Here is a 25,209-nt window from a genome sequence, read left to right on the forward strand (position 1 = left end):
ACAAGAAAAAGGCGTGGAAAAATGATGAATTTTAGGAATTTTTAAAGACATGTAAACCCAAATTACAAAAACCTATCAGCTCACACCAGTCAGAATGGCCCTCGACAAAAATGCTGCAAACAATAAATGCTGACGTGATTGTGGAGAAATGAGTACCCTCGATTCTAAGGGGGACGTGGTAAGAGCCACTAATGAAAGCACAATTGAGGTGCCTTGAAAAGGTAACATTGAGCTACCGTACCAGTCAATCAATCATACCCACTGCCGGGTGTATCACCTGAGAAAATGAAAATCCAAAAGTCACAGGCTGGCAATCCTACACTCCAGCAATAGTTACCATAGGCAACACTTGGAAGCAACGGAAAAGTCAATCAACAGAGGAATGCACCAAGAAGTGCTCCATGTACACAATGGAATATTAGCCATGGAAAACATTGAAGCACTGCTCTTTGAGGCACCATACATGAGCCTGGAGAGAATCACAAAACATGAAGTAGGTCGGAAAGCAAAAGACCTATATCCTATAATATCACTTATGGCATTATCTAATAACTGACACAAATGAACATATTTCCAAAGAGAAAGACACTCACGGGCTTAGAAAACAAACTATGGTCATCTAAAAGGAAAGGAGGGGGGAATTGATAAATGAAGAATAGTGTTACTATACGTATACAAATACATATTATATACATGTATCAAAAAGACCGAACATATAGCAAGGGAGGTCTATGGAACACTGTAATATTTTACATGGGAAGAGGATCTGTACATTAATAGACATACATAATGTACAAATGAACCAGATTGTGTATACCTAGGACAAACAATATTCTACTCTTTACTCTGATTAAAAAAATTTAAAAAAGCAAGAAGAAGTAATGAGACATAAACTTATGGGGATTTCTCCTGGCAAATTCCATTCTCATTTACAACCTAAGACAACGACTTCCAGAAAGGCTCTGCTGCCCTAGTACCCAGATTGGGGAATGGAGAAATGCTGCCTCCTTGTGGCCGTTTGCCACAACAGCAGCTTTAAACCCACTGCGAAAGGTCACTAAATATTCACCAACTTGCAGTTCTGTAAATGACACCTGCCCTCCAAAAAATTTCTGGGGTCAAAAATCGACCAAAAAATTCAAAAGAGGGCAACCTTCGAAGAAGACAATTTCAAGAGGTATATTGTACACACGGTTTTTTCTTTTAAGTGAAAAGAAAAAGGCGTGGGAAAATGATAAAGGTTAGGAATTTTTAAAGATATGCAAACCGAAATTACAAATACCTATCAGCTCACAGCAGTCAGAATGGCCATCAGCAAAAATGCTGCAAACAATACATGCTGAAGGGATTGTGGAGAAATGTGTACCCTGAGCTCTAAGGGGGACGTGGTAAGAACCATTACTGTAAACACAATGGAGGTGCTTTGAAAAGGTAAACATTGAGCTACCAGTGAATCAAGCATACCATCTGCTGAGCCTATCACCTGAGAAACTGAGAATCAAAAAGTCACAGGCTGGCAAACCTGTAGGCCAGAAATACTTACCATAGTCAACACATGGAAGCAACAAAAATGTCCATCAACAGAGGAATGCACCAAGAAGAAGTGGTCCATGTATACAACGGAATAGTACTCCAGTAAAAAATATAAATTAAATTTAAAAAACAAACAAATGTAAGGAGACATCAGCATCTGTGGGTTTCTCCGGGCACATTCCACTCTTATTTATAACCGAAGAGCACCACTGGCAGGTAGGTCTGTTTCCCTAGTACCAGCGTGGGGAACGTAGAAAGGCTGCCGCCCTCTGGCCGTTACCTGTAAAAGCAGGTTTAAAGCTTGAGCTAATGGTCACTTCATATGAACTAGTACTGCAGGGCTGTAAATGAAACCTGCCCTCAAAATGTCTTGAGGGAGGTAATGGCCAAAATATTTCAAAAGGTGACGCATACTTCAAGTAAACACTTTGAAGAACTAAGCTCTAATCACAGCTGGAAAAATAAAAAGCACATGTCTTAAAGCTCAATTTCAACGCATTATGAGACACATGCAAATTCAACCACAAAGAGGTATCAGCTCACACCAGTCAGAATAACCATCAGCAAAAAACTACAAAGAATAAATGCTGAAGGTGCTGTGGAGAAGTGCATACCCTCAACTTTATGTGGGACGTAACCTGGAAAGAGCCACTAAAGAGAACAGAATGGAGGTGCCTTTAAAAGGTAAACACTGAGCTACCATATGATCCAGCAGACCCATTCCTGGAACTATAAGCTAAGAAGACAGAATTGGAAAGACACAGGCAGGCAAATCTGCATTGCATAGTATTACAATAGCCAAGATATGGAAGTAACCAAAAAGTCCACCGACAGATGGGTGGACAAAGAAGAACTGCTACACGTACAGATGGAATATGAGCTAGCGAAAAAATGAAACAATGCCATTGGCAGCACCATAGATGAGTCTAGAAGTAATCACGCAACTTGTAGTAAGTGAGACAGCGAAAGACACATATCCTATCATATCACATACAGGTGTTACCTAAAAATTGAAACAAACGAAGATATTTCCACAGAGAAAGGCAATCACAGATTCAGTACAAAAACTTATGGTTCGCCAAATGGAAAGGTGTGAGGATTGGATACACTACCATATTGAGGTTAATGGAGAGACACAAACACATGTGAAATATATAATCACCAGAGATCTACGGAATACCAAGGGAAGACTACTCGACATTGTGTCATAACCTACATGGGAAAAGGATCTGAAGAAGAATAGATATATGTATATGTGTGAAAGAAGCACATCTTGCACACCTAGAACAAACAAAACATTGTAATCAAGTTTGCTGTGATAAAAAATAAAAATTAAGTTAAAACTACGAACAAGAAGTAATGAGACATAAACTTCAAGGGCTTTTTCCTGGCACATTCCATTCTAATTTACAACCTAGAACACCACTTCCAGTAAGGCTCTGTTGCCCTAGTAACCAGATTTGGTAAAGGAGAAATGCTGCCGCCTTGTGGCCCATTCCCACAAGAGAAGCTTTTAACCCACAGCTAATGGTCACTTAACATTCACAAGGACTCAGGGCTGTAAAGGACACCTGCCCTCAAAATTGTGCTGAGGTAGGGAATGGATAAAACAATGCAAAACAGGCAAAATTGTCAAGAAGATAGTATGAAGAGGTAAGTTTTACTCACTCTCTTTTTAAAAAAAGGAAAATGGATAAAAGCTCAACCTCAGGAAGTATTAGACTCATGCAGTCTAATCTACAAAAAGTTTTCAACTCACACCAGTCGACTGACCATCAGCAAAAAGCCTACAAACAATCAATGCTGAAGAGGTTTTAGAGAACTGTGTACCCTCTAGCTGCTGGTGAGATGTAAAGTGGTTAACAGCCAATAATGAGAACAGAAAGGAGCTGCGTTTAAAAGGAAAAATTGAGGTACCATTCAATCCAGCAGGCGCACCAATGGGCCTCTCACCTGAGAAGACCAGAATCAAGAAGACCCGGGCTGCAAAAGCTGCACTGCAGCCTTATTCACAATAGACAAGACAGTGAAGCAACCCAAATGTCCATCAACAGATGAAGGGATAAAGAAGAAGGGGTCCATGTACACAATGAATACTAGCCATGGAAAACAATGAAACACTGCTCTTTGAGGCACCATAGATGATCTTGGAGATAATCACAGAACATGAGGTAAGTCGGAAAGCAAAAGTCCTATATCCTATGAAATCACTTATAGGCGTTATCTAATAACTGACACAAATGAACCTATTTCCACAGAGAAAGGCAATTACAGACTTATAAAAAAAACTATGCTTATCTAAAAGGAAAGGTGGGGGGAATGGATAAATGAAGATTAGCGTTACCATATGTATACAAATTCAAATTATATACATATATCAAAAAGACCGACCATATAGCAAGGGAGGTTGATGGAACACTCTGTAATAATTTACATGGGAAGATGATCTCTACATAAATAGATATATATAATGTGTAAATGAACCAGAGTGTGTACACCTTGGACAAACAACATTCGAACCATTACCCCAATGTAAAAAATTCAAACAACGAACTAGAAGTAATGAGACATAAACTTATGGGTGGTTTTCCGGGCACATTCCATTCAAATTTACAACCTAGGTAAACGACTTCCAGAACGGCTCTGCTGCCCTAGTACCCAGATTTGGGAATGGAGAAATGCTGCCTCCTTGTGGCCGTTTCCCACAACAGCAGCTTTAAACCCACTGCAAAAGGTCACTAAATATTCACCAATTCAGTTCTGTAAATGACACCTGCCCTCCAAAAATACTGAGGTCGAAAATCGACCAAAAAATTAAAGAGTGCAACCTTCCAAAAAGACAATTTGAAGAGGTAGATTGTACTCACACTTTTGTTTTCTTTTTTCTTTTAACACACAAGAAAAAGGCGTGGAAAAATGATGAATTTTAGGAATTTTTAAAGACCTGTAAACCCAAATTACAAAAACCTATCAGCTCACACCAGTCAGAATGGCCCTCGACAAAAATGCTGCAAACAATAAATGCTGATGTGATTGTGGAGAAATGAGTATCCTCGATTCTAAGGGGGACGTGGTAAGAGCCACTAATGAAAGCACAATTGAGGTGCCTTGAAAAGGTAACATTGAGCTACCATACAAGTCAATCAATCATACCCACTGCCGGGTGTATCACCTGAGAAAATGAAAATCCAAAAGTCACAGGCTGGCAATCCTGCACTCCAGCAATAGTTACCATAGGCAACACTTGGAAGCAACGGAAACGTCAATCAACAGAGGAATGCACCAAGAAGTGCTCCATGTACACAATGGAATATTAGCCATGGAAAACATTGAAGCACTGCTCTTTGAGGCACCATACATGATCCTGGAGATAATCACAAAACATGAAGTAGGTCGGAAAGCAAAAGACCTATATCCTATAATATCACTTATGGCATTATCTAATAACTGACACAAATGAACATATTTCCAAAGAGAAAGACACTCACGGGCTTAGAAAACAAACTATGGTCATCTAAAAGGAAAGGAGGGGGGAATTGATAAATGAAGAATAGTGTTACTATACGTATACAAATACATATTATATACATGTATCAAAAAGACCGAACATATAGCAAGGGGGGTCTATGGAACACTGTAATATTTTACATGGGAAGAGGATCTGTACATTTATAGACATACATAATGTACAAATGAACCAGATTGTGTATACCTAGGACAAACAATATTCCACTCTTTACTCTGATTAAAAAAATTTAAAAAAGCAAGAAGAAGTAATGAGACATAAACTTATGGGGATTTCTCCTGGCAAATTCCATTCTCATTTACAACCTAAGACAACGACTTCCAGAAAGGTTCTGCTGCCCTAGTACCCAGATTGGGGAATGGAGAAATGCTGCCTCCTTGTGGCCGTTTCCCACAACAGCAGCTTTAAACCCACTGCGAAAGGTCACTAAATATTCACCAACTTGCAGTTCTGTAAATGACACCTGCCCTCCAAAAAATTTCTGGGGTCAAAAATCGACCAAAAAATTCAAAAGAGGGCAACCTTCGAAGAAGACAATTTCAAGAGGTATATTGTACACACGGTTTTTTCTTTTAAGTGAAAAGAAAAAGGCGTGGGAAAATGATAAAGGTTAGGAATTTTTAAAGATATGCAAACCGAAATTACAAATACCTATCAGCTCACAGCAGTCAGAATGGCCATCAGCAAAAATGCTGCAAACAATACATGCAGAAGGGATTGTGGAGAAATGTGTACCCTGAGCTCTAAGGGGGACGTGGTAAGAACCGTTACTGTAAACACAAGGGAGGTGCTTTGAAAAGGTAAACATTGAGCTACCAGTGAATCAAGCATACCATCTGCTGAGCCTATCACCTGAGGAACTGAGAATCAAAAAGTCACAGGCTGGCAAACCTGTAGGCCAGCAATACTTACCATAGTCAACACATGGAAGCAACAAAAATGTCCATCAACAGAGGAATGCACCAAGAAGAAGTGGTCCATGTATACAACGGAATAGTACTCCAGTAAAAAATATAAATTAAATTTAAAAAACAAACAAATGTAAGGAGACATCAGCATCTGTGGGTTTCTCCGGGCACATTCCACTCTAATTTATAACCGAAGAGCACCACTGGCAGGTAGGTCTGTTTCCCTAGTACCAGCGTGGGGAACGTAGAAAGGCTGCCGCCCTCTGGCCGTTACCTGTAAAAGCAGGTTTAAAGCTTGAGCTAATGGTCACTTCATATGAACTAGTACTGCAGGGCTGTAAATGAAACCTGCCCTCAAAATGTCTTGAGGGAGGTAATGGCCAAAATATTTCAAAAGGTGACACATACTTCAAGTAAACACTTTGAAGAACTAAGCTCTAATCACAGCTGGAAAAATAAAAAGCACATGTCTTAAAGCTCAATTTCAACGCATTATGAGACACATGCAAATTCAACCACAAAGAGGTATCAGCTCACACCAGTCAGAATAACCATCAGCAAAAAACTACAAAGAATAAATGCTGAAGGTGCTGTGGAGAAGTGCATACCCTCAACTTTATGTGGGACGTAACCTGGAAAGAGCCACTAAAGAGAACAGAATGGAGGTGCCTTTAAAAGGTAAACACTGAGCTACCATATGATCCAGCAGACCCATTCCTGGAACTATAAGCCAAGAAGACAGAATTGGAAAGACACAGGCAGGCAAATCTTCATTGCATAGTATTACAATAGCCAAGATATGGAAGTAACCAAAAAGTCCACCGACAGATGGGTGGACAAAGAAGAACTGCTACACGTACAGATGGAATATGAGCTAGCGAAAAAATGAAACAATGCCATTGGCAGCACCATAGATGAGTCTAGAAGTAATCACGCAACTTGTAGTAAGTGAGACAGCGAAAGACACATATCCTATCATATCACATACAGGTGTTACCTAAAAATTGAAACAAACGAAGATATTTCCACAGAGAAAGGCAATCACAGATTCAGTACAAAAACTTATGGTTCGCCAAATGGAAAGGTGTGAGGATTGGATACACTACCATATTGAGGTTAATGGAGAGACACAAACACATGTGAAATATATAATCACCAGAGATCTACGGAATACCAAGGGAAGACTACTCAACATTGTGTCATAACCTACATGGGAAAAGGATCTGAAGAAGAATAGATATATGTATATGTGTGAAAGAAGCACATCTTGCACACCTAGAACAAACAAAACATTGTAATCAAGTTTGCTGTGATAAAAAATAAAAATTAAGTTAAAACTACGAACAAGAAGTAATGAGACATAAACTTCAAGGGCTTTTTCCTGGCACATTCCATTCTAATTTACAACCTAGAACACCACTTCCAGTAAGGCTCTGTTGCCCTAGTAACCAGATTTGGTAAAGGAGAAATGCTGCCGCCTTGTGGCCCATTCCCACAAGAGAAGCTTTTAACCCACAGCTAATGGTCACTTAACATTCACAAGGACTCAGGGCTGTAAAGGACACCTGCCCTCAAAATTGTGCTGAGGTAGGGAATGGATAAAACAATGCAAAACAGGCAAAATTGTCAAGAAGATAGTATGAAGAGGTAAGTTTTACTCACTCTCTTTTTAAAAAAAGGAAAATGGATAAAAGCTCAACCTCAGGAAGTATTAGACTCATGCAGTCTAATCTACAAAAAGTTTTCAACTCACACCAGTTGACTGACCATCAGCAAAAAGCCTACAAACAATCAATGCTGAAGAGGTTTTAGAGAACTGTGTACCCTCTAGCTGCTGGTGAGATGTAAAGTGGTTAACAGCCAATAATGAGAACAGAAAGGAGCTGCGTTTAAAAGGAAAAATTGAGGTACCATTCAATCCAGCAGGCGCACCAATGGGCCTCTCACCTGAGAAGACCAGAATCAAGAAGACCCGGGCTGCAAAAGCTGCACTGCAGCCTTATTCACAATAGACAAGACAGTGAAGCAAGCCAAATGTCCATCAACAGATGAAGGGATAAAGAAGAAGGGGTCCATGTACACAATGAATACTAGCCATGGAAAACAATGAAACACTGCTCTTTGAGGCACCATAGATGATCTTGGAGATAATCACAGAACATGAGGTAAGTCGGAAAGCAAAAGTCCTATATCCTATGAAATCACTTATAGGCGTTATCTAATAACTGACACAAATGAACCTATTTCCACAGAGAAAGGCAATTACAGACTTATAAAAAAACTATGCTTATCTAAAAGGAAAGGTGGGGGGAATGGATAAATGAAGATTAGCGTTACCATATGTATACAAATTCATATTATATACATATATCAAAAAGACCGACCATATAGCAAGGGAGGGTGATGGAACACTGTAATAATTTACATGGGAAGAGGATCTCTACATAAATAGATATATATAATGTGTAAATGAACCAGAGTGTGTACACCTTGGACAAACAACATTCGAACCATTACCCCAATGTAAAAAATTCAAACAACGAACTAGAAGTAATGAGACATAAACTTATGGGTGGTTTTCCGGGCACATTCCATTCAAATTTACAACTTAGGTAAACGACTTCCAGAACGGCTCTGCTGCCCTAGTACCCAGATTTGGGAATGGAGAAATGCTGCCTCCTTGTGGCCGTTTCCCACAACAGCAGCTTTAAACCCACTGCAAAAGGTCACTAAATATTCACCAATTCAGTTCTGTAAATGACACCTGCCCTCCAAAAATACTGAGGTCGAAAATCGACCAAAAAATTAAAGAGTGCAACCTTCCAAAAAGACAATTTGAAGAGGTAGATTGTACTCACACTTTTTTTTTCTTTTTTCTTTTAACACACAAGAAAAAGGCGTGGAAAAATGATGAATTTTAGGAATTTTTAAAGACATGTAAACCCAAATTACAAAAACCTATCAGCTCACACCAGTCAGAATGGCCCTCGACAAAAATGCTGCAAACAATAAATGCTGACGTGATTGTGGAGAAATGAGTACCCTCGATTCTAAGGGGGACGTGGTAAGAGCCACTAATGAAAGCACAATTGAGGTGCCTTGAAAAGGTAACATTGAGCTACCATACCAGTCAATCAATCATACCCACTGCCGGGTGTATCACCTGAGAAAATGAAAATCCAAAAGTCACAGGCTGGCAATCCTGCACTCCAGCAATAGTTACCATAGGCAACACTTGGAAGCAACGGAAACGTCAATCAACAGAGGAATGCACCAAGAAGTGCCCCATGTACACAATGGAATATTAGCCATGGAAAACATTGAAGCACTGCTCTTTGAGGCACCATACATGAGCCTGGAGATAATCACAAAACATGAAAAAGGTCGGAAAGCAAAAGACCTATATCCTATAATATCACTTATGGCATTATCTAATAACTGACACAAATGAACATATTTCCAAAGAGAAAGACACTCACGGGCTTAGAAAACAAACTATGGTCATCTAAAAGGAAAGGAGGGGGGAATTGATAAATGAAGAATAGTGTTACTATACGTATACAAATACATATTATATACATGTATCAAAAAGACCGAACATATAGCAAGGGAGGTCTATGGAACACTGTAATATTTTACATGGGAAGAGGATCTGTACATTAATAGACATACATAATGTACAAATGAACCAGATTGTGTATACCTAGGACAAACAATATTCTACTCTTTACTCTGATTAAAAAAATTTAAAAAAGCAAGAAGAAGTAATGAGACATAAACTTATGGGGATTTCTCCTGGCAAATTCCATTCTCATTTACAACCTAAGACAACGACTTCCAGAAAGGCTCTGCTGCCCTAGTACCCAGATTGGGGAATGGAGAAATGCTGCCTCCTTGTGGCCGTTTCCCACAACAGCAGCTTTAAACCCACTGCGAAAGGTCACTAAATATTCACCAACTTGCAGTTCTGTAAATGACACCTGCCCTCCAAAAAATTTCTGGGGTCAAAAATCGACCAAAAAATTCAAAAGAGGGCAACCTTCGAAGAAGACAATTTCAAGAGGTATATTGTACACACGGTTTTTTCTTTTAAGTGAAAAGAAAAAGGCGTGGGAAAATGATAAAGTTTAGGAATTTTTAAAGATATGCAAACCGAAATTACAAATACCTATCAGCTCACAGCAGTCAGAATGGCCATCAGCAAAAATGCTGCAAACAATACATGCTGAAGGGATTGTGGAGAAATGTGTACCCTGAGCTCTAAGGGGGACGTGGTAAGAACCATTACTGTAAACACAATGGAGGTGCTTTGAAAAGGTAAACATTGAGCTACCAGTGAATCAAGCATACCATCTGCTGAGCCTATCACCTGAGAAACTGAGAATCAAGAAGTCACAGGCTGGCAAACCTGTAGGCCAGCAATACTTACCATAGTCAACACATGGAAGCAACAAAAATGTCCATCAACAGAGGAATGCACCAAGAAGAAGTGGTCCATGTATACAACGGAATAGTACTCCAGTAAAAAATATAAATTAAATTTAAAAAACAAACAAATGTAAGGAGACATCAGCATCTGTGGGTTTCTCCGGGCACATTCCACTCTAATTTATAACCGAAGAGCACCACTGGCAGGTAGGTCTGTTTCCCTAGTACCAGCGTGGGGAACGTAGAAAGGCTGCCGCCCTCTGGCCGTTACCTGTAAAAGCAGGTTTAAAGCTTGAGCTAATGGTCACTTCATATGAACTAGTACTGCAGGGCTGTAAATGAAACCTGCCCTCAAAATGTCTTGAGGGAGGTAATGGCCAAAATATTTCAAAAGGTGACACATACTTCAAGTAAACACTTTGAAGAACTAAGCTCTAATCACAGCTGGAAAAATAAAAAGCACATGTCTTAAAGCTCAATTTCAACGCATTATGAGACACATGCAAATTCAACCACAAAGAGGTATCAGCTCACACCAGTCAGAATAACCATCAGCAAAAAACTACAAAGAATAAATGCTGAAGGTGCTGTGGAGAAGTGCATACCCTCAACTTTATGTGGGACGTAACCTGGAAAGAGCCACTAAAGAGAACAGAATGGAGGTGCCTTTAAAAGGTAAACACTGAGCTACCATATGATCCAGCAGACCCATTCCTGGAACTATAAGCTAAGAAGACAGAATTGGAAAGACACAGGCAGGCAAATCTGCATTGCATAGTATTACAATAGCCAAGATATGGAAGTAACCAAAAAGTCCACCGACAGATGGGTGGACAAAGAAGAACTGCTACACGTACAGATGGAATATGAGCTAGCGAAAAAATGAAACAATGCCATTGGCAGCACCATAGATGAGTCTAGAAGTAATCACGCAACTTGTAGTAAGTGAGACAGCGAAAGACACATATCCTATCATATCACATACAGGTGTTACCTAAAAATTGAAACAAACGAAGATATTTCCACAGAGAAAGGCAATCACAGATTCAGTACAAAAACTTATGGTTCGCCAAATGGAAAGGTGTGAGGATTGGATACACTACCATATTGAGGTTAATGGAGAGACACAAACACATGTGAAATATATAATCACCAGAGATCTACGGAATACCAAGGGAAGACTACTCAACATTGTGTCATAACCTACATGGGAAAAGGATCTGAAGAAGAATAGATATATGTATATGTGTGAAAGAAGCACATCTTGCACACCTAGAACAAACAAAACATTGTAATCAAGTTTGCTGTGATAAAAAATAAAAATTAAGTTAAAACTACGAACAAGAAGTAATGAGACATAAACTTCAAGGGCTTTTTCCTGGCACATTCCATTCTAATTTACAACCTAGAACACCACTTCCAGTAAGGCTCTGTTGCCCTAGTAACCAGATTTGGTAAAGGAGAAATGCTGCCGCCTTGTGGCCCATTCCCACAAGAGAAGCTTTTAACCCACAGCTAATGGTCACTTAACATTCACAAGGACTCAGGGCTGTAAAGGACACCTGCCCTCAAAATTGTGCTGAGGTAGGGAATGGATAAAACAATGCAAAACAGGCAAAATTGTCAAGAAGATAGTATGAAGAGGTAAGTTTTACTCACTCTCTTTTTAAAAAAAGGAAAATGGATAAAAGCTCAACCTCAGGAAGTATTAGACTCATGCAGTCTAATCTACAAAAAGTTTTCAACTCACACCAGTCGACTGACCATCAGCAAAAAGCCTACAAACAATCAATGCTGAAGAGCTTTTAGAGAACTGTGTACCCTCTAGCTGCTGGTGAGATGTAAAGTGGTTAACAGCCAATAATGAGAACAGAAAGGAGCTGCGTTTAAAAGGAAAAATTGAGGTACCATTCAATCCAGCAGGCGCACCAATGGGCCTCTCACCTGAGAAGACCAGAATCAAGAAGACCCGGGCTGCAAAAGCTGCACTGCAGCCTTATTCACAATAGACAAGACAGTGAAGCAAGCCAAATGTCCATCAACAGATGAAGGGATAAAGAAGAAGGGGTCCATGTACACAATGAATACTAGCCATGGAAAACAATGAAACACTGCTCTTTGAGGCACCATAGATGATCTTGGAGATAATCACAGAACATGAGGTAAGTCGGAAAGCAAAAGTCCTATATCCTATGAAATCACTTATAGGCGTTATCTAATAACTGACACAAATGAACCTATTTCCACAGGGAAAGGCAATCACAGACTTATAAAAAAAAACTATGCTTACCTAAAAGGAAAGGTGGGGGGAATGGATAAATGAAGATTAGCGTTACCATAGGTATACAAATTCATATTATATACATATATCAAAAAGACCGACCATATAGCAAGGGAGGTTGATGGAACACTCTGTAATAATTTACATGGGAAGAGGATCTCTACATAAATAGATATATATAATGTGTAAATGAACCAGAGTGTGTACACCTTGGACAAACAACATTCGAACCATTACCCCAATGTAAAAAATTCAAACAACGAACTAGAAGTAATGAGACATAAACTTATGGGTGGTTTTCCGGGCACATTCCATTCAAATTTACAACCTAGGTAAACGACTTCCAGAACGGCTCTGCTGCCCTAGTACCCAGATTTGGGAATGGAGAAATGCTGCCTCCTTGTGGCCGTTTCCCACAACAGCAGCTTTAAACCCACTGCAAAAGGTCACTAAATATTCACCAATTCAGTTCTGTAAATGACACCTGCCCTCCAAAAAATACTGAGGTCGAAAGTCGACCAAAAAATTAAAGAGTGCAACCTTCCAAAAAGACAATTTGAAGAGGTAGATTGTACTCACACTTTTTTTTTCTTTTTTCTTTTAACACACAAGAAAAAGGCGTGGAAAAATGATGAATTTTAGGAATTTTTAAAGACATGTAAACCCAAATTACAAAAACCTATCAGCTCACACCAGTCAGAATGGCCCTCGACAAAAATGCTGCAAACAATAAATGCTGACGTGATTGTGGAGAAATGAGTACCCTCGATTCTAAGGGGGACGTGGTAAGAGCCACTAATGAAAGCACAATTGAGGTGCCTTGAAAAGGTAACATTGAGCTACCGTACCAGTCAATCAATCATACCCACTGCCGGGTGTATCACCTGAGAAAATGAAAATCCAAAAGTCACAGGCTGGCAATCCTGCACTCTAGCAATAGTTATCGTAGGCAAGACTTGGAAGCAACGAAAACGTCCATCAACAGAGGAATGCACCAAGAAGAAGTGGTCCATGTACACAATGGAATATTAGCCATGGAAAACATTGAAGCACTGCTCTTTGAGGCACCATACATGAGCCTGGAGATAATCACAAATCGTGAAGTAGGACGGAAAGCAAAAGACCTATATCCTATAATATCACTTATGGCATTATCTAATAACTGACACAAATGAACATATTTCCAAAGAGAAAGACACTCATGGGCTTAGAAAACAAACTATGCTCATCTAAAAGGAAAGGAGGGGGGAATTGATAAATGAAGAATAGTGTTACTATACGTATACAAATACATATTATATACATGTATCAAAAAGACCGAACATATAGCAAGGGAGGTCTATGGAACACTGTAATATTTTACATGGGAAGAGGATCTGTACATTAATAGACATACATAATGTACAAATGAACCAGATTGTGTATACCTAGGACAAACAATATTCTACTCTTTACTCTGATTAAAAAAATTTAAAAAAGCAAGAAGAAGTAATGAGACATAAACTTATGGGGATTTCTCCTGGCAAATTCCATTCTCATTTACAACCTAAGACAACGACTTCCAGAAAGGCTCTGCTGCCCTAGTACCCAGATTGGGGAATGGAGAAATGCTGCCTCCTTGTGGCCGTTTCCCACAACAGCAGCTTTAAACCCACTGCGAAAGGTCACTAAATATTCACCAACTTGCAGTTCTGTAAATGACACCTGCCCTCCAAAAAATTTCTGGGGTCAAAAATCGACCAAAAAATTCAAAAGAGGGCAACCTTCGAAGAAGACAATTTCAAGAGGTATATTGTACACACGGTTTTTTCTTTTAAGTGAAAAGAAAAAGGCGTGGGAAAATGATAAAGTTTAGGAATTTTTAAAGATATGCAAACCGAAATTACAAATACCTATCAGCTCACAGCAGTCAGAATGGCCATCAGCAAAAATGCTGCAAACAATACATGCTGAAGGGATTGTGGAGAAATGTGTACCCTGAGCTCTAAGGGGGACGTGGTAAGAACCATTACTGTAAACACAATGGAGGTGCTTTGAAAAGGTAAACATTGAGCTACCAGTGAATCAAGCATACCATCTGCTGAGCCTATCACCTGAGAAACTGAGAATCAAAAAGTCACAGGCTGGCAAACCTGTAGGCCAGCAATACTTACCATAGTCAACACATGGAAGCAACAAAAATGTCCATCAACAGAGGAATGCACCAAGAAGAAGTGGTCCATGTATACAACGGAATAGTACTCCAGTAAAAAATATAAATTAAATTTAAAAAACAAACAAATGTAAGGAGACATCAGCATCTGTGGGTTTCTCCGGGCACATTCCACTCTAATTTATAACCGAAGAGCACCACTGGCAGGTAGGTCTGTTTCCCTAGTACCAGCGTGGGGAACGTAGAAAGGCTGCCGCCCTCTGGCCGTTACCTGTAAAAGCAGGTTTAAAGCTTGAGCTAATGGTCACTTCATATGAACTAGTACTGCAGGGCTGTAAATGAAACCTGCCCTCAAAATGTCTTGAGGGAGGTAATGGCCAAAATATTTCAAAAGGTGACACATACTTCAAGTAAACACTTTGAAGAACTAAGCTCTAATCACAGCTGGAAAAATAAAAAGCACATGTCTTAAAGCTCAATTTCAACGCATTATGAGACACATGCAAATTCAACCACAAAGAGGTATCAGCTCACACCAGTCAGAATAACCATCAGCAAAAAACTACAAAGAATAAATGCTGAAGGTGCTGTGGAGAAGTGCATACCCTCAACTTTATGTGGGACGTAACCTGGAAAGAGCCACTAAAGAGAACAGAATGGAGGTGCCTTTAAAAGGTAAACACTGAGCTACCATATGATCCAGCAGACCCATTCCTGGAACTATAAGCTAAGAAGACAGAATTGGAAAGACACAGGCAGGCAAATCTGCATTGCATAGTATTACAATAGCCAAGATATGGAAGTAACCAAAAAGTCCACCGACAGATGGGTGGACAAAGAAGAACTGCTACACGTACAGATGGAATATGAGCTAGCGAAAAAATGAAACAATGCCATTGGCAGCACCATAGATGAGTCTAGAAGTAATCACGCAACTTGTAGTAAGTGAGACAGCGAAAGACACATATCCTATCATATCACATACAGGTGTTACCTAAAAATTGAAACAAACGAAGATATTTCCACAGAGAAAGGCAATCACAGATTCAGTACAAAAACTTATGGTTCGCCAAATGGAAAGGTGTGAGGATTGGATACACTACCATATTGAGGTTAATGGAGAGACACAAACACATGTGAAATATATAATCACCAGAGATCTACGGAATACCAAGGGAAGACTACTCGACATTGTGTCATAACCTACATGGGAAAAGGATCTGAAGAAGAATAGATATATGTATATGTGTGAAAGAAGCACATCTTGCACACCTAGAACAAACAAAACATTGTAATCAAGTTTGCTGTGATAAAAAATAAAAATTAAGTTAAAACTACGAACAAGAAGTAATGAGACATAAACTTCAAGGGCTTTTTCCTGGCACATTCCATTCTAATTTACAACCTAGAACACCACTTCCAGTAAGGCTCTGTTGCCCTAGTAACCAGATTTGGTAAAGGAGAAATGCTGCCGCCTTGTGGCCCATTCCCACAAGAGAAGCTTTTAACCCACAGCTAATGGTCACTTAACATTCACAAGGACTCAGGGCTGTAAAGGACACCTGCCCTCAAAATTGTGCTGAGGTAGGGAATGGATAAAACAATGCAAAACAGGCAAAATTGTCAAGAAGATACTATGAAGAGGTAAGTTTTACTCACTCTCTTTTTAAAAAAAGGAAAATGGATAAAAGCTCAACCTCAGGAAGTATTAGACTCATGCAGTCTAATCTACAAAAAGTTTTCAACTCACACCAGTCGACTGACCATCAGCAAAAAGCCTACAAACAATCAATGCTGAAGAGGTTTTAGAGAACTGTGTACCCTCTAGCTGCTGGTGAGATGTAAAGTGGTTAACAGCCAATAATGAGAACAGAAAGGAGCTGCGTTTAAAAGGAAAAATTGAGGTACCATTCGAACCAGCAGGTGCACCAATGGGCCTATCACCTGAGAAGACCAGAATCAAGAAGACCCGGGCTGCAAAAGCTGCACTGCAGCCTTATTCACAATAGACAAGACAGTGAAGCAAGCCAAATGTCCATCAACAGATGAAGGGATAAAGAAGAAGGGGTCCATGTACACAATGAATACTAGCCATGGAAAACAATGAAACACTGCTCTTTGAGGCACCATAGATGATCTTGGAGATAATCACAGAACATGAGGTATGTCGGAAAGCAAAAGTCCTATATCCTACGAAATCACTTATAGGCGTTATCTAATAACTGACACAAATGAACCTATTTCCACAGAGAAAGGCAATTACAGACTTATAAAAAAAAACTATGCTTATCTAAAAGGAAAGGTGGGGGGAATGGATAAATGAAGATTAGCGTTACCATATGTATACAAATTCATATTATATACATATATCAAAAAGACGACCATATAGCAAGGGAGGTTGATGGAACACTCTCTAATAATTTACATGGGAAGAGGATCTCTACATAAATAGTTATATATAATGTGTAAATGAACCAGAGTGTGTACACCTTGGACAAACAACATTCGAACCATTACCCCAATGTAAAAAATTCAAACAACGAACTAGAAGTAATGAGACATAAACTTATGGGTGGTTTTCCTGGCACATTCCATTCAAATTTACAACCTAGGTAAATGACTTCCAGAACGGCTCTGCTGCCCTAGTACCCAGATTTGGGAATGGAGAAATGCTGCCTCCTTGTGGCCGTTTCCCACAACAGCAGCTTTAAACCCACTGCAAAAGGTCACTAAATATTCACCAATTCAGTTCTGTAAATGACACCTGCCCTCCAAAAATACTGAGGTCGAAAATCGACCAAAAAATTCAAGAGTGCAACCTTCGAAGAAGAAAATTTGAAGAGGTAGATTGTACTCACACTTTTTTTTTCTTTTTTCTTATAACACACAAGAAAAAGGCGTGGAAAAATGATGAATTTTAGGAATTTTTAAAGACATGTAAACCCAAATTACAAAAACCTATCAGCTCACACCAGTCAGAATGGCCCTCGACAAAAATGCTGCAAACAATAAATGCTGACGTGATTGTGGAGAAATGAGTACCCTCGATTCTAAGGGGGACGTGGTAAGAGCCACTAATGAAAGCACAATTGAGGTGCCTTGAAAAGGTAACATTGAGCTACCGTACCAGTCAATCAATCATACCCACTGCCGGGTGTATCACCTGAGAAAATGAAAATCCAAAAGTCACAGGCTGGCAATCCTACACTCCAGCAATAGTTACCATAGGCAACACTTGGAAGCAACGGAAAAGTCAATCAACAGAGGAATGCACCAAGAAGTGCTCCATGTACACAATGGAATATTAGCCATGGAAAACATTGAAGCACTGCTCTTTGAGGCACCATACATGAGCCTGGAGAGAATCACAAAACATGAAGTAGGTCGGAAAGCAAAAGACCTATATCCTATAATATCACTTATGGCATTATCTAATAACTGACACAAATGAACATATTTCCAAAGAGAAAGACACTCACGGGCTTAGAAAACAAACTATGGTCATCTAAAAGGAAAGGAGGGGGGAATTGATAAATGAAGAATAGTGTTACTATACGTATACAAATACATATTATATACATGTATCAAAAAGACCGAACATATAGCAAGGGAGGTCTATGGAACACTGTAATATTTTACATGGGAAGAGGATCTGTACATTAATAGACATACATAATGTACAAATGAACCAGATTGTGTATACCTAGGACAAACAATATTCTACTCTTTACTCTGATTAAAAAAATTTAAAAAAGCAAGAAGAAGTAATGAGACATAAACTTATGGGGATTTCTCCTGGCAAATTCCATTCTCATTTACAACCTAAGACAACGACTTCCAGAAAGGCTCTGCTGCCCTAGTACCCAGATTGGGGAATGGAGAAATGCTGCCTCCTTGTGGCCGTTTGCCACAACAGCAGCTTTAAACCCACTGCGAAAGGTCACTAAATATTCACCAACTTGCAGTTCTGTAAATGACACCTGCCCTCCAAAAAATTTCTGGGGTCAAAAATCGACCAAAAAATTCAAAAGAGGGCAACCTTCGAAGAAGACAATTTCAAGAGGTATATTGTACACACGGTTTTTTCTTTTAAGTGAAAAGAAAAAGGCGTGGGAAAATGATAAAGGTTAGGAATTTTTAAAGATATGCAAACCGAAATTACAAATACCTATCAGCTCACAGCAGTCAGAATGGCCATCAGCAAAAATGCTGCAAACAATACATGCTGAAGGGATTGTGGAGAAATGTGTACCCTGAGCTCTAAGGGGGACGTGGTAAGAACCATTACTGTAAACACAATGGAGGTGCTTTGAAAAGGTAAACATTGAGCTACCAGTGAATCAAGCATACCATCTGCTGAGCCTATCACCTGAGAAACTGAGAATCAAAAAGTCACAGGCTGGCAAACCTGTAGGCCAGAAATACTTACCATAGTCAACACATGGAAGCAACAAAAATGTCCATCAACAGAGGAATGCACCAAGAAGAAGTGGTCCATGTATACAACGGAATAGTACTCCAGTAAAAAATATAAATTAAATTTAAAAAACAAACAAATGTAAGGAGACATCAGCATCTGTGGGTTTCTCCGGGCACATTCCACTCTTATTTATAACCGAAGAGCACCACTGGCAGGTAGGTCTGTTTCCCTAGTACCAGCGTGGGGAACGTAGAAAGGCTGCCGCCCTCTGGCCGTTACCTGTAAAAGCAGGTTTAAAGCTTGAGCTAATGGTCACTTCATATGAACTAGTACTGCAGGGCTGTAAATGAAACCTGCCCTCAAAATGTCTTGAGGGAGGTAATGGCCAAAATATTTCAAAAGGTGACGCATACTTCAAGTAAACACTTTGAAGAACTAAGCTCTAATCACAGCTGGAAAAATAAAAAGCACATGTCTTAAAGCTCAATTTCAACGCATTATGAGACACATGCAAATTCAACCACAAAGAGGTATCAGCTCACACCAGTCAGAATAACCATCAGCAAAAAACTACAAAGAATAAATGCTGAAGGTGCTGTGGAGAAGTGCATACCCTCAACTTTATGTGGGACGTAACCTGGAAAGAGCCACTAAAGAGAACAGAATGGAGGTGCCTTTAAAAGGTAAACACTGAGCTACCATATGATCCAGCAGACCCATTCCTGGAACTATAAGCTAAGAAGACAGAATTGGAAAGACACAGGCAGGCAAATCTGCATTGCATAGTATTACAATAGCCAAGATATGGAAGTAACCAAAAAGTCCACCGACAGATGGGTGGACAAAGAAGAACTGCTACACGTACAGATGGAATATGAGCTAGCGAAAAAATGAAACAATGCCATTGGCAGCACCATAGATGAGTCTAGAAGTAATCACGCAACTTGTAGTAAGTGAGACAGCGAAAGACACATATCCTATCATATCACATACAGGTGTTACCTAAAAATTGAAACAAACGAAGATATTTCCACAGAGAAAGGCAATCACAGATTCAGTACAAAAACTTATGGTTCGCCAAATGGAAAGGTGTGAGGATTGGATACACTACCATATTGAGGTTAATGGAGAGACACAAACACATGTGAAATATATAATCACCAGAGATCTACGGAATACCAAGGGAAGACTACTCGACATTGTGTCATAACCTACATGGGAAAAGGATCTGAAGAAGAATAGATATATGTATATGTGTGAAAGAAGCACATCTTGCACACCTAGAACAAACAAAACATTGTAATCAAGTTTGCTGTGATAAAAAATAAAAATTAAGTTAAAACTACGAACAAGAAGTAATGAGACATAAACTTCAAGGGCTTTTTCCTGGCACATTCCATTCTAATTTACAACCTAGAACACCACTTCCAGTAAGGCTCTGTTGCCCTAGTAACCAGATTTGGTAAAGGAGAAATGCTGCCGCCTTGTGGCCCATTCCCACAAGAGAAGCTTTTAACCCACAGCTAATGGTCACTTAACATTCACAAGGACTCAGGGCTGTAAAGGACACCTGCCCTCAAAATTGTGCTGAGGTAGGGAATGGATAAAACAATGCAAAACAGGCAAAATTGTCAAGAAGATAGTATGAAGAGGTAAGTTTTACTCACTCTCTTTTTAAAAAAAGGAAAATGGATAAAAGCTCAACCTCAGGAAGTATTAGACTCATGCAGTCTAATCTACAAAAAGTTTTCAACTCACACCAGTCGACTGACCATCAGCAAAAAGCCTACAAACAATCAATGCTGAAGAGGTTTTAGAGAACTGTGTACCCTCTAGCTGCTGGTGAGATGTAAAGTGGTTAACAGCCAATAATGAGAACAGAAAGGAGCTGCGTTTAAAAGGAAAAATTGAGGTACCATTCAATCCAGCAGGCGCACCAATGGGCCTCTCACCTGAGAAGACCAGAATCAAGAAGACCCGGGCTGCAAAAGCTGCACTGCAGCCTTATTCACAATAGACAAGACAGTGAAGCAACCCAAATGTCCATCAACAGATGAAGGGATAAAGAAGAAGGGGTCCATGTACACAATGAATACTAGCCATGGAAAACAATGAAACACTGCTCTTTGAGGCACCATAGATGATCTTGGAGATAATCACAGAACATGAGGTAAGTCGGAAAGCAAAAGTCCTATATCCTATGAAATCACTTATAGGCGTTATCTAATAACTGACACAAATGAACCTATTTCCACAGAGAAAGGCAATTACAGACTTATAAAAAAAACTATGCTTATCTAAAAGGAAAGGTGGGGGGAATGGATAAATGAAGATTAGCGTTACCATATGTATACAAATTCAAATTATATACATATATCAAAAAGACCGACCATATAGCAAGGGAGGTTGATGGAACACTCTGTAATAATTTACATGGGAAGATGATCTCTACATAAATAGATATATATAATGTGTAAATGAACCAGAGTGTGTACACCTTGGACAAACAACATTCGAACCATTACCCCAATGTAAAAAATTCAAACAACGAACTAGAAGTAATGAGACATAAACTTATGGGTGGTTTTCCGGGCACATTCCATTCAAATTTACAACCTAGGTAAACGACTTCCAGAACGGCTCTGCTGCCCTAGTACCCAGATTTGGGAATGGAGAAATGCTGCCTCCTTGTGGCCGTTTCCCACAACAGCAGCTTTAAACCCACTGCAAAAGGTCACTAAATATTCACCAATTCAGTTCTGTAAATGACACCTGCCCTCCAAAAATACTGAGGTCGAAAATCGACCAAAAAATTAAAGAGTGCAACCTTCCAAAAAGACAATTTGAAGAGGTAGATTGTACTCACACTTTTGTTTTCTTTTTTCTTTTAACACACAAGAAAAAGGCGTGGAAAAATGATGAATTTTAGGAATTTTTAAAGACCTGTAAACCCAAATTACAAAAACCTATCAGCTCACACCAGTCAGAATGGCCCTCGACAAAAATGCTGCAAACAATAAATGCTGATGTGATTGTGGAGAAATGAGTATCCTCGATTCTAAGGGGGACGTGGTAAGAGCCACTAATGAAAGCACAATTGAGGTGCCTTGAAAAGGTAACATTGAGCTACCATACAAGTCAATCAATCATACCCACTGCCGGGTGTATCACCTGAGAAAATGAAAATCCAAAAGTCACAGGCTGGCAATCCTGCACTCCAGCAATAGTTACCATAGGCAACACTTGGAAGCAACGGAAACGTCAATCAACAGAGGAATGCACCAAGAAGTGCTCCATGTACACAATGGAATATTAGCCATGGAAAACATTGAAGCACTGCTCTTTGAGGCACCATACATGATCCTGGAGATAATCACAAAACATGAAGTAGGTCGGAAAGCAAAAGACCTATATCCTATAATATCACTTATGGCATTATCTAATAACTGACACAAATGAACATATTTCCAAAGAGAAAGACACTCACGGGCTTAGAAAACAAACTATGGTCATCTAAAAGGAAAGGAGGGGGGAATTGATAAATGAAGAATAGTGTTACTATACGTATACAAATACATATTATATACATGTATCAAAAAGACCGAACATATAGCAAGGGGGGTCTATGGAACACTGTAATATTTTACATGGGAAGAGGATCTGTACATTAATAGACATACATAATGTACAAATGAACCAGATTGTGTATACCTAGGACAAACAATATTCCACTCTTTACTCTGATTAAAAAAATTTAAAAAAGCAAGAAGAAGTAATGAGACATAAACTTATGGGGATTTCTCCTGGCAAATTCCATTCTCATTTACAACCTAAGACAACGACTTCCAGAAAGGTTCTGCTGCCCTAGTACCCAGATTGGGGAATGGAGAAATGCTGCCTCCTTGTGGCCGTTTCCCACAACAGCAGCTTTAAACCCACTGCGAAAGGTCACTAAATATTCACCAACTTGCAGTTCTGTAAATGACACCTGCCCTCCAAAAAATTTCTGGGGTCAAAAATCGACCAAAAAATTCAAAAGAGGGCAACCTTCGAAGAAGACAATTTCAAGAGGTATATTGTACACACGGTTTTTTCTTTTAAGTGAAAAGAAAAAGGCGTGGGAAAATGATAAAGGTTAGGAATTTTTAAAGATATGCAAACCGAAATTACAAATACCTATCAGCTCACAGCAGTCAGAATGGCCATCAGCAAAAATGCTGCAAACAATACATGCAGAAGGGATTGTGGAGAAATGTGTACCCTGAGCTCTAAGGGGGACGTGGTAAGAACCGTTACTGTAAACACAAGGGAGGTGCTTTGAAAAGGTAAACATTGAGCTACCAGTGAATCAAGCATACCATCTGCTGAGCCTATCACCTGAGGAACTGAGAATCAAAAAGTCACAGGCTGGCAAACCTGTAGGCCAGCAATACTTACCATAGTCAACACATGGAAGCAACAAAAATGTCCATCAACAGAGGAATGCACCAAGAAGAAGTGGTCCATGTATACAACGGAATAGTACTCCAGTAAAAAATATAAATTAAATTTAAAAAACAAACAAATGTAAGGAGACATCAGCATCTGTGGGTTTCTCCGGGCACATTCCACTCTAATTTATAACCGAAGAGCACCACTGGCAGGTAGGTCTGTTTCCCTAGTACCAGCGTGGGGAACGTAGAAAGGCTGCCGCCCTCTGGCCGTTACCTGTAAAAGCAGGTTTAAAGCTTGAGCTAATGGTCACTTCATATGAACTAGTACTGCAGGGCTGTAAATGAAACCTGCCCTCAAAATGTCTTGAGGGAGGTAATGGCCAAAATATTTCAAAAGGTGACACATACTTCAAGTAAACACTTTGAAGAACTAAGCTCTAATCACAGCTGGAAAAATAAAAAGCACATGTCTTAAAGCTCAATTTCAACGCATTATGAGACACATGCAAATTCAACCACAAAGAGGTATCAGCTCACACCAGTCAGAATAACCATCAGCAAAAAACTACAAAGAATAAATGCTGAAGGTGCTGTGGAGAAGTGCATACCCTCAACTTTATGTGGGACGTAACCTGGAAAGAGCCACTAAAGAGAACAGAATGGAGGTGCCTTTAAAAGGTAAACACTGAGCTACCATATGATCCAGCAGACCCATTCCTGGAACTATAAGCCAAGAAGACAGAATTGGAAAGACACAGGCAGGCAAATCTTCATTGCATAGTATTACAATAGCCAAGATATGGAAGTAACCAAAAAGTCCACCGACAGATGGGTGGACAAAGAAGAACTGCTACACGTACAGATGGAATATGAGCTAGCGAAAAAATGAAACAATGCCATTGGCAGCACCATAGATGAGTCTAGAAGTAATCACGCAACTTGTAGTAAGTGAGACAGCGAAAGACACATATCCTATCATATCACATACAGGTGTTACCTAAAAATTGAAACAAACGAAGATATTTCCACAGAGAAAGGCAATCACAGATTCAGTACAAAAACTTATGGTTCGCCAAATGGAAAGGTGTGAGGATTGGATACACTACCATATTGAGGTTAATGGAGAGACACAAACACATGTGAAATATATAATCACCAGAGATCTACGGAATACCAAGGGAAGACTACTCAACATTGTGTCATAACCTACATGGGAAAAGGATCTGAAGAAGAATAGATATATGTATATGTGTGAAAGAAGCACATCTTGCACACCTAGAACAAACAAAACATTGTAATCAAGTTTGCTGTGATAAAAAATAAAAATTAAGTTAAAACTACGAACAAGAAGTAATGAGACATAAACTTCAAGGGCTTTTTCCTGGCACATTCCATTCTAATTTACAACCTAGAACACCACTTCCAGTAAGGCTCTGTTGCCCTAGTAACCAGATTTGGTAAAGGAGAAATGCTGCCGCCTTGTGGCCCATTCCCACAAGAGAAGCTTTTAACCCACAGCTAATGGTCA

This window comes from Eubalaena glacialis, chromosome 1 (assembly GCF_028564815.1).
Source record: "Eubalaena glacialis isolate mEubGla1 chromosome 1, mEubGla1.1.hap2.+ XY, whole genome shotgun sequence".
NCBI classification, from domain to species: domain Eukaryota; kingdom Metazoa; phylum Chordata; class Mammalia; order Artiodactyla; family Balaenidae; genus Eubalaena; species Eubalaena glacialis.